The sequence below is a fragment of the Brachyistius frenatus genome, unplaced genomic scaffold, assembly GCF_029030835.1.
Source record: "Brachyistius frenatus isolate BFR_SWC_R1_liver_20210118 unplaced genomic scaffold, ASM2903083v1 Contig_156, whole genome shotgun sequence".
Lineage (NCBI taxonomy): Eukaryota > Metazoa > Chordata > Actinopteri > Embiotocidae > Brachyistius > Brachyistius frenatus.
Window position 1 is genome coordinate 671,173 of NW_027210755.1, and position 8,824 is coordinate 679,996.

Below are 8,824 nucleotides of genomic sequence, written 5' to 3' on the forward strand. Positions count from 1 at the left end.
AAAATTAAACTATGAGCAAAAACATATGGTTGGAGTCAGGAAAAAAAACTAAAGGACAACTTTGTCACCTCTTGGATTTTAACTCCATCGTGCCATATGGCAACTGTGACTGTTGTACCGCAGTCACATGAGCCTTTGTCACGTGACATTTAGGTGCATGTAAGTTTTACAGTTGACAGATATACCAGTGGTATTGAGCCCCTCTAACTCTGAGCAAGCGATATCTCTACCAACATTCATACTTTTCCTTTGAATGTAAATAAACTTGTGGGTGGTAATCACCTTTATTGGAATGAGGAAGGCTGCAGGAACAGAGGTTTCAGGAACTGGAGCTTCCACAGTTAGGATGCCATCGACAGACAGGGTGGCCATAATTTTGGTAGCATCCATCTCAGCCGGGAGCCTGAAGATGACACAACCATGTTTACAATGTCACCCCATACAAAGTGCAACTACTGAAACTAATGTACGTAATATCTCATTTTTCAGCTCAGTGAGCATTTTAGAAATTGGATCCTGTCGGAAACATACCCTCAGTGCTGCACGCTTGGCTGCCGACTGGTGTTCAGAATGACTTAAACTGTGCATATTTCACCATCTGCAGGTTGATGTCAGTGTTTACTTTACATACCTGTATTTCCTTGTAAAACATCTGGCAATAAATCCGTGCTCGTCTGGCCTCTCCTCGTGTTTCCCTGGGGACGGATTAACGTTTATGGGGAAGAATGTGAGGACACACAGAGGAATCAAGCAACACAGAGAAACCACTCAACACAGAAATTAATTTCTGCCACAGAGCTGTGATTTTAATTTCCCTAAGCACATTGTTTAAGCAGCTTTCTAATTTTGTTACATTCAGCTTTCTTTCCATCACTGTTTAGTTTTAAGGGGTTTATTCTGTGAACTGTGAGAACATTTTATTTAGATAACTCTGTCAGCATTTGAGATAATAATATTAGATGAGATTTATTAATACTTTATTCAGAGCAGAAACCATCCTGTGAGTAAAAGTAATTAACAATAATAAAGTGAACTTTTTGAGCTGTTTAATTAACAGAGTTGTAAGCCAATGTTTGTTACCTTCAACCTCCAGGAACCCGCCTCTGACGCCGAGAGAAATCTCTGTGGGGGAGAAGTGAGCCACATCCATGCTCACCCTCCACTTACTGATCTTCTGGCTGGGATGATGCTCCGACCAAGAGATGTAGGGCACAAACAGCGGAGCAGGTAAGTCGCCCGGCCAGGAGCAGGCTGCCAAACTCCTCTGGAGCCCATCCGCTTCCAGCCTCCGAGTGTCCCCCGGCTCCAGGAAAGGTGGCAGGCCAACATCTTGATGGAAAAGCCGGCTGGACTGCCACCATTTTATCAAAGGGTACCAAGGGGCAGCCCTGCTGTACTCCCCACATGACATCTCTGTTTTGGCCTGTTCGCTCATATTTCAAGAAAAAAACAAAGCAGCCCTGTTTTAATGACAGTCAACAAGTAACTTCTGGACTCTTGGGGTTGACTCACTGAAATTAGCAATTAAAATCGGCTTAATGAACGAGGGAATGATAAAAGAAAGATTCGCCAAAGCTAAGTGGTGAGACAGAGAAAGTCTCAGAGGGGCCTTTTATAGTGCTCCTGTCTTTTTTTAGCACTTATTAAGCACTCATGCCGATCCCATGAGAAGGGTGTATAGGAATGAGGTGATGGGTGTGAAGGGGTGGCTGTTACCTCTTGCTGGCCTGAAGAAGGCAGCGGACTAATTAGTTGTATTTATAACTTTTGAAGGTGTGATGGCAAATAGCGAGCAGTTGGCCGTGGCTGGTTTGTGTGAACTGTTGCATCTGGTGCCTGAACACCGCTCCTCTCACATCCCGGTGAACTCCACTGTCAGCGGTGACAGGGATCCTCAGTCTTGTCATGAGCCCGTTGTGCTGCCTCGTCCCGGTGTGTTTCACCCCTCAGAGGACACACAGTTGCAGCAGTTTGTCTGGAGCATGAAATGCCTCTGCTACAGGCATAGAGTGACACAAAATGCTCCCTTTGTGTTTTCTGAAATATTTCCATGGCATGTGTGTGTATTGAGTGTACAAAGCTCCCCACCACTTCATTTTTCCTTTTTTTTTTGCTCGGCAGTTTCAATAGGATTATTATTGTTCCCTCTTTTATCAAGTGTGACAGACTTGTCAGTGCTTCATTTTTAGAGCCGTGTGCCCTGAGATCCTGGTATACTGTCCATTGGAGCACAAAAAGATTGAACAGATGTTTCTGACACTTTGTGTGATACCTCACCCACAGATTCTGTCGGCAGGATACGCTGTTAGAGGTTAAATTGGGATTCTCTGCTGCTGCTGTTGCTGCTGGAGTTGCCTGAAAAATTGGCTTCTCTGTTTCAATCATCATTAAAGATTTTCATCTCTTCTGCTGAAAAGGCACATGGTGCAATAAGGTGCTCATGCTATTCTCTAAAACTAGTTAGGGAAACCAAGGAAAAATGTTGCGGTTGTGAGCAACGATGAAAGTAGAGTGATTATATTTATTATAATTTGATTTTATCCAACAGAGAATTGAGGTTTAACAGAAAAAGATCCGTTTAAAATGGTCTTCATCTGAGGCTTATCTAGTTGATTTTTCTGCTACAAAGAGGCCTGACTCTTCACTGCTGTTTTCAGTGGGGCCTGTCTAAAATCAAGATAGCTCAGTTATATTTCCAGAAATACAGTGAAAAGAAAATGCTGAGAAAAACTGCTGCGGATTACTCTTTAAAGTAAATACTATCACGTAGATAATCTCCCAAAATATATTCTTAAATCAGATTTTTACCCTTATTTTTGTTACTTACCTTCACTTCTCTTATCTCCGCTTTTCTTTGTGCTCAGTGAGGTTTATATTTTCTGTATCCGTGAGCTTGCAGCTGTTTGTAACAGAAAATAACATTTCAACACTTGCTCGCCATGCACATGCAGGTTCCAACCAAGCACCAGCAGCTAATTTTGCTGATTACTTCCTCCTCTCCTCTTCCTCTGGTTGTTAATTACTGGCAGAGGGTCGAGTCAGTCTCGCTCAGCAGGGTAAACTCTGGCATTTCCTGTTTAACACTTTTCTTTCCTGCATCATGACATATATAATTAGTTACAAGCTGATTAAAGTGTAATTTTTATAATCAGCAGGTTTTGTTTTCTAGGTTAAACTCAGGGCTGCATGGACTGAAATGATGCTGAAGAGATGGAGCATGAAAAGGTAGATTGATGGGCTGATTGTACAGAGATGGGAAATTATTATGGATTATCGTTATCATTACTCTGATTTATTCATTTAGATTGATCACACATAGAAGGTGATTCTGACAAACCTTTCACCAAAGCTTTGGTTCACTTGAGCCAATATAATCACAGCACTCTGACTTGTGGTTTGATAACGTTTATAATTTCAGTGGTGAGTGATATAATGTTTTCAGGTTAGTCTCACAGTAATAAGAGTGAGACAGGCTGTTTGGTGGCAGAAAAAGAAAGCACGTTTGCTAAATCATAAAATTAAAGATGGCTGAGTTTAATCTATAAGGCCTCTGTGTCCTTATTTTGACTTGTCACTGCAGGAAAACCCAGCTGTGATTATTGTTAGTGGAATCAGAGCTGCACCGATAATTAAGTTCTCATTGCAAAAGCCCTGAAGGCAGGCTAACGGTGCTGGTTGCCTTGTACTGCCCTAAAAAAGAACAACATGGTGACTACCTATTTGTGTAAATTTTGAGTTATGGCCTGAATTTAACATTTTCAAATTTGTTTTACTGTACAAAACATTTGCAGCTAAAAAGTGTAGTTAGTGTTTCCCCAACCAAAGCAAGAGAGCTAAGTGCAAGCTAGCAGGTGAGATGGCTGCCCTAGCTATAGCTAAAACCAAATTACCCCCCTGATTTCCCATAATTGGTACCTGTTATTGAAAACTATCAGTTGTAATGAACGTCATCTTGGTTTCCATTAGTTATTAGAATAAGGATTGATTGTAAATGTTCGTCTTCACCTTTGTTAATCCGGTCTGGTCTCCAGAGACACATGTAAGTTCACAGAGAAATAAGCTTAATTGATAATAGTATTTTTTAATAAAACCATACGACACTGAAGGATACGAGCTCCCTACTAGGTCAACATTCAATTCAATTCAATTCTATTTTATTTATATAGCGCCAAATCACAACACAGGTTTATTTCATGGCACTTAACACATTTAAAGTTCTTACAGCAGAATTTTACAACATCTGATCGGCATGGGGCCCCTCTCGCTGCCCTGGGACACAGACTCTAGGTTCAACCCCCACCCTAAAACGCTGCACAAGATCTAAGGCACACAAACACAGCAACCATTTCAGACAGCTGGGTCAAATCCTCTTAACCATTAAGGGGGGCGGAGGGTCCCCTTAGCTGCTCACATTGCCCCTTTGGTGCCCTCTATAGGGTGTCAATCTATTCAAATTCACTTTCTAAAAAAAATACAGTGCATATTAAAGAACACTAAATAAGACAATACAAGAATATAACAAAAAGTTTTTTTTTTTATCAAGACTCATCCCGCTCAGTCCGGCAATACGATTTTGTGCCGTTAAGAAACCTTTAAACTTATTAACGTGTAAATGAATCCAGTAGAAAGACTTTTTGCTGTACACAATTGTCCGTAGACACAACTGTCCACATACTTTTCACCACATAGTGGAGCTTTACCTCCTTCTGGACTGAGCTGCTGCCTCCGTCTCATCTTTGTATAAATGTATTTACTTATTGTTTTACTGTCCCTGGCTTCTTTGTTTCTTAAATCTTTATCCTGATTGGTCAAAATTTGGGATGTGACCAGAACCTTCTGTCCCAACATTGAGATGGACTCCGAGGGGAATCATTTCTGATAAAGAGAGACCAAGTGAGGAACCTTCACATCTGGAAACCAAACAAATGATCCTGAATATGGAACAATATCAGAAAAGTAGTTCAGTTCTCCATGAACTGCATGACTACAATCAGATTCAGTACAGTCTGTGTTTATGTGAATGTAAGGGAGGATGAGAGGCTTCAGAATATATTCTCTCAGATGAGTTTCCCCACACCCTGTAAACACATCATCACCAAATCATTTTGATGTCTTGAGTCAGGATTAACTTCAAAGATCACTGGCAGTTGATTCATCTCACCCAAAATGAAAAATGTCTCTTCTGAAGGAACCCAAACTCTCTCTTTCTCTGTTTTTTTTTTTTCTTTCTGATTTCCAATTCATCCCATCTGGCAGCTGCTAAATATCAGAAGCTCTTCACAGTCCCTCCTGTTTTCCTCCGAACTGCTAATACCCTTCTCAAGTGATATTTTTATATCACTCTGTGTATATGATTCCTTTCATTTCATGGCAGGGCTTCTATCTCTCAGTCATCGCCCCCCCCTCCCACCATCCCAAACCACTCCCCACAGGCTACACAGAGGAGTCTCATCCAGACCTGTCACTTCATCTACTTTTAATGGACACTGAGCTTTCTCTATGCTTAAGCACATCAAGTGTCGCAAAATCAAATTTTCTGGGCCAGATGAAAACACATTTTGGACTTGCAGTCAAACGACGGAAAACACACCCATGACCCAGTTTACTTTAAATCGGCCTCAGAGTGATTGGAGTTGGAGGGGATCTCTAAAATAGCTTTGAAGGTCCAGTGGGTCACTTTTCCTAATCGGTAACACAGATGCTGCGTCTGATCCCACAAAGCCCGCTTCCACCAACAAACACATTTGAAGTAAGACATTAGCATTTGTAAGATGATTGCAGTCACCTATGCTCAGGGGAGCGCTCGGCAGGGGCCAGTCACAGCGAATCACAAAGCTTCAAAGAGCTCGCCGTGGATCCACGGGATATTAGCAGATAATGCATCAAGGGGGATGAAGTGTCAAATGGCTGGTTTGTTCCTGTGGACACTGCATTCATCATAGTTATTGTGAGGCAGGCTCAGTCGCCGCAGCAGGCCGGCTGGCCGGCGAATAGAAAGACGTGGTCTGTATCAGAAGTGACACATCAGGATAGAGTGGCTTATCTATGGAAATATATTTTTTGAAAAGCGTTTTACAAGTTATTGCATTCAGCGGAGAGTCAGCAATAATATAGAGCGACAATTGAACTATGATCGAACATAAAACAATGCTGTTGCTCAAAGAAAATTCATTCTCTGAATTAGTTTAACCATGTCTGTTGCCAATCCATTGTCTCTATGACTACAGTGAACAAGAATAGGCCCAAATGCACTGTAAATCACCGAGGAGGGAAAACAAGGCAATCTCATCTTCTGCACTTTCCTGCTCTATGTTATTGCATTTACAATGCTTTTGATTCAGCCCTCTGCAGTGCTGTTAAGACAAATGCAATACAAACAACATTGCTCAGTGTGTGTGTGTGTGTGTGTGTGTGTGTGTGTGTGTGTGTGTGTGTGTGTGTGTGTGTGTGTGTGTGTGTGTGTGTGTGTGTGTGTGTGTGTGTGTGTGTGTGTGTGTGTGTTCCTCCTGTGGGTTGCTGGAAATGCACAGACTAAGAACCACTTCACAGACCATTTCTAAAGGGATCCGTGTTTCAAACAGTGGAACATGAACTTCGTGTGTGCGTTCATGGATGCACATACAGTATTCATAGGCTGAGATCTCTATTCTCTGTGCCCACTGAAGTAGCAGAGAGGCAACAGCAGTGTCCCGGTTTGACTCGGAAGAGATTTGCAGCAAATGAGCTCATCCATCAGCAGTAGCGTGTGGGGACAAGGGGATGATGAGGAGAAGGAGGGTGAGGAGGAAGATGAAGAGCGACGGTGGTGTGGGCCAGAGGCCGAACAGAGGCAGGGCTGCTCGTAGACGAGCCTCGCGGTGAAATGTGACGACTGTGGCATTTCCACGCCCTCCAACAGCTTCTCTTGTCCTTTGAATGCTGCAGTTTGGAGACTAGAGCTCAGCTCGGCCCTCAGATCATCTAAAGATTCAGTATAGATCTAAAAACCATGACATTTAGTAGCATTTCTAACCATATTAGTCACCAACAAGTCGATACTTACTCTCTCGAACTTGTTTCTTTGACCAGTCCAACTCTTCATCAAAGGTAAATAAATGTTTATTTACACCGACTGAATTATTCAAACCCCAGACTGTTTTTATGGCTTCACCACTCAAACAAATGGAACTATTTTAGATGTCTTTTGAAAAGATTTATGCTAAATGATCACCTTCTTATTTTTTTTACTTTACAACTCGACTACAATTTGAAATAAACTTGTTATGCAGGTTTGAACAAAGTTTGGCTCCACAATATAACTGATCTCCCATAAAGTCCGTGCAGTTTAAAGGATTAATTTTGCATAGCAACAAATACATTTGAACCAGTATTCACAGTTGAGAGTTTTATCACTCGGCGACAGCATTTGGTTGAAGTGGAAGGTGAATCTGTGGAGGACTGAATAAAAATAAAGGAGAAGAGCGACTGATGCCTGCCCCTAGAGGAATTTTAGGAATTCGAAGTAATCTTTAGAAGAATGTTCTTTGACGGTTATTAGATAACTAATTAAGCTAACATTAGCTCACTAAATTGATGGAAATTGCTGTCTCCATCTGATTTCTCATGTTTTCAGCCGACTCATTTTAAAACAAGAACATAAAAAGAGTCTTAATATGTCTGCATGATGAAGGTAAAAGACTAAAGCCATATGTCCGGCAAAATGTCCTGTAGAAAACAGCTTTGTTCTTGTATTGTCATGTAGAGCTAGTTAGTCCTAGAATTGTAGATATGATTATGGCAAAAAATGGAATATGAGATTGTTATTTTCAAGATTAATATTTTACATTTTGTTTTGTTTTTTTTAACATAATTAGTAGTTGTGTTTTTATTCTTACCTCATATAGACACACACGCTCAAGCAAACCTACATACAAGTTTGTATATACAAATTCCAAATGCGCGAACTTAATCTTAATCTGATTCCTAACTAAATACCCAGTTTGTTATTAATGAGTGTCTTTACATTAAAAGAGATGTTCAGTCCCTTTTTTAGACAGGAATCTATCGACCTGGACGTGATAATGATTCTAGCATTTGTTAAACTCACAGTATTCTGTTTCTTTTCGTGTTTTAGATTTTAGAAACACACACAAACCTGCAAGCTCTTTAAACTGCAGATAACACTGTGAACATAGTTAGTGTTCCAACATGCAGACAGACTTACTTTGCTTCGCTATTGGGCGATCACTTATTGGAGGAAGCCTTTAGGGTTTGTTGTATTTACCATTTTGATGAGGACATCCAATTCTGTAATTCAGCTTTCAGAGTTGTTTTTATTTGATTTTTAGTTTACAGCTTTCTGTTATGAAGCTTTTAGCATCAAAATTATGTTGGAAAACGTGCTCTATCATTAACATCTGTTATCCCTCTGACTAAATGCTTTTTATAGGTCCAAATAAACCAAATCAAATCCAAAAAAAAGTTACACTTTCATGAATATGTAGTCCAACATAATGACTCTACAGATGACCCTCCAAAGATAGACGACCAGCCCATTAACATCAACGCTCCAGATTCCACAGGAGGAAGTAGGTGTGACTGTTAGGCCAGCATTTATCCTCCTCTCACACCCTGTTATCTAATTCATGCTGTAGAAAACACTGGTTTATCTCGCATGAGGAGTTTTTGTTTTGTTTTACTCATTGAAGTTAATTATGTAGAGATTAATTGCCTGATTATCTGTCATTTCCATAAGCGATGTCACATTAAAGACATAATTTTTACTGTTGGCCTGCTGCCTGATTTCCCTCTGCAGAGGTCACATGGGGATGCAGCAGAAGCATAG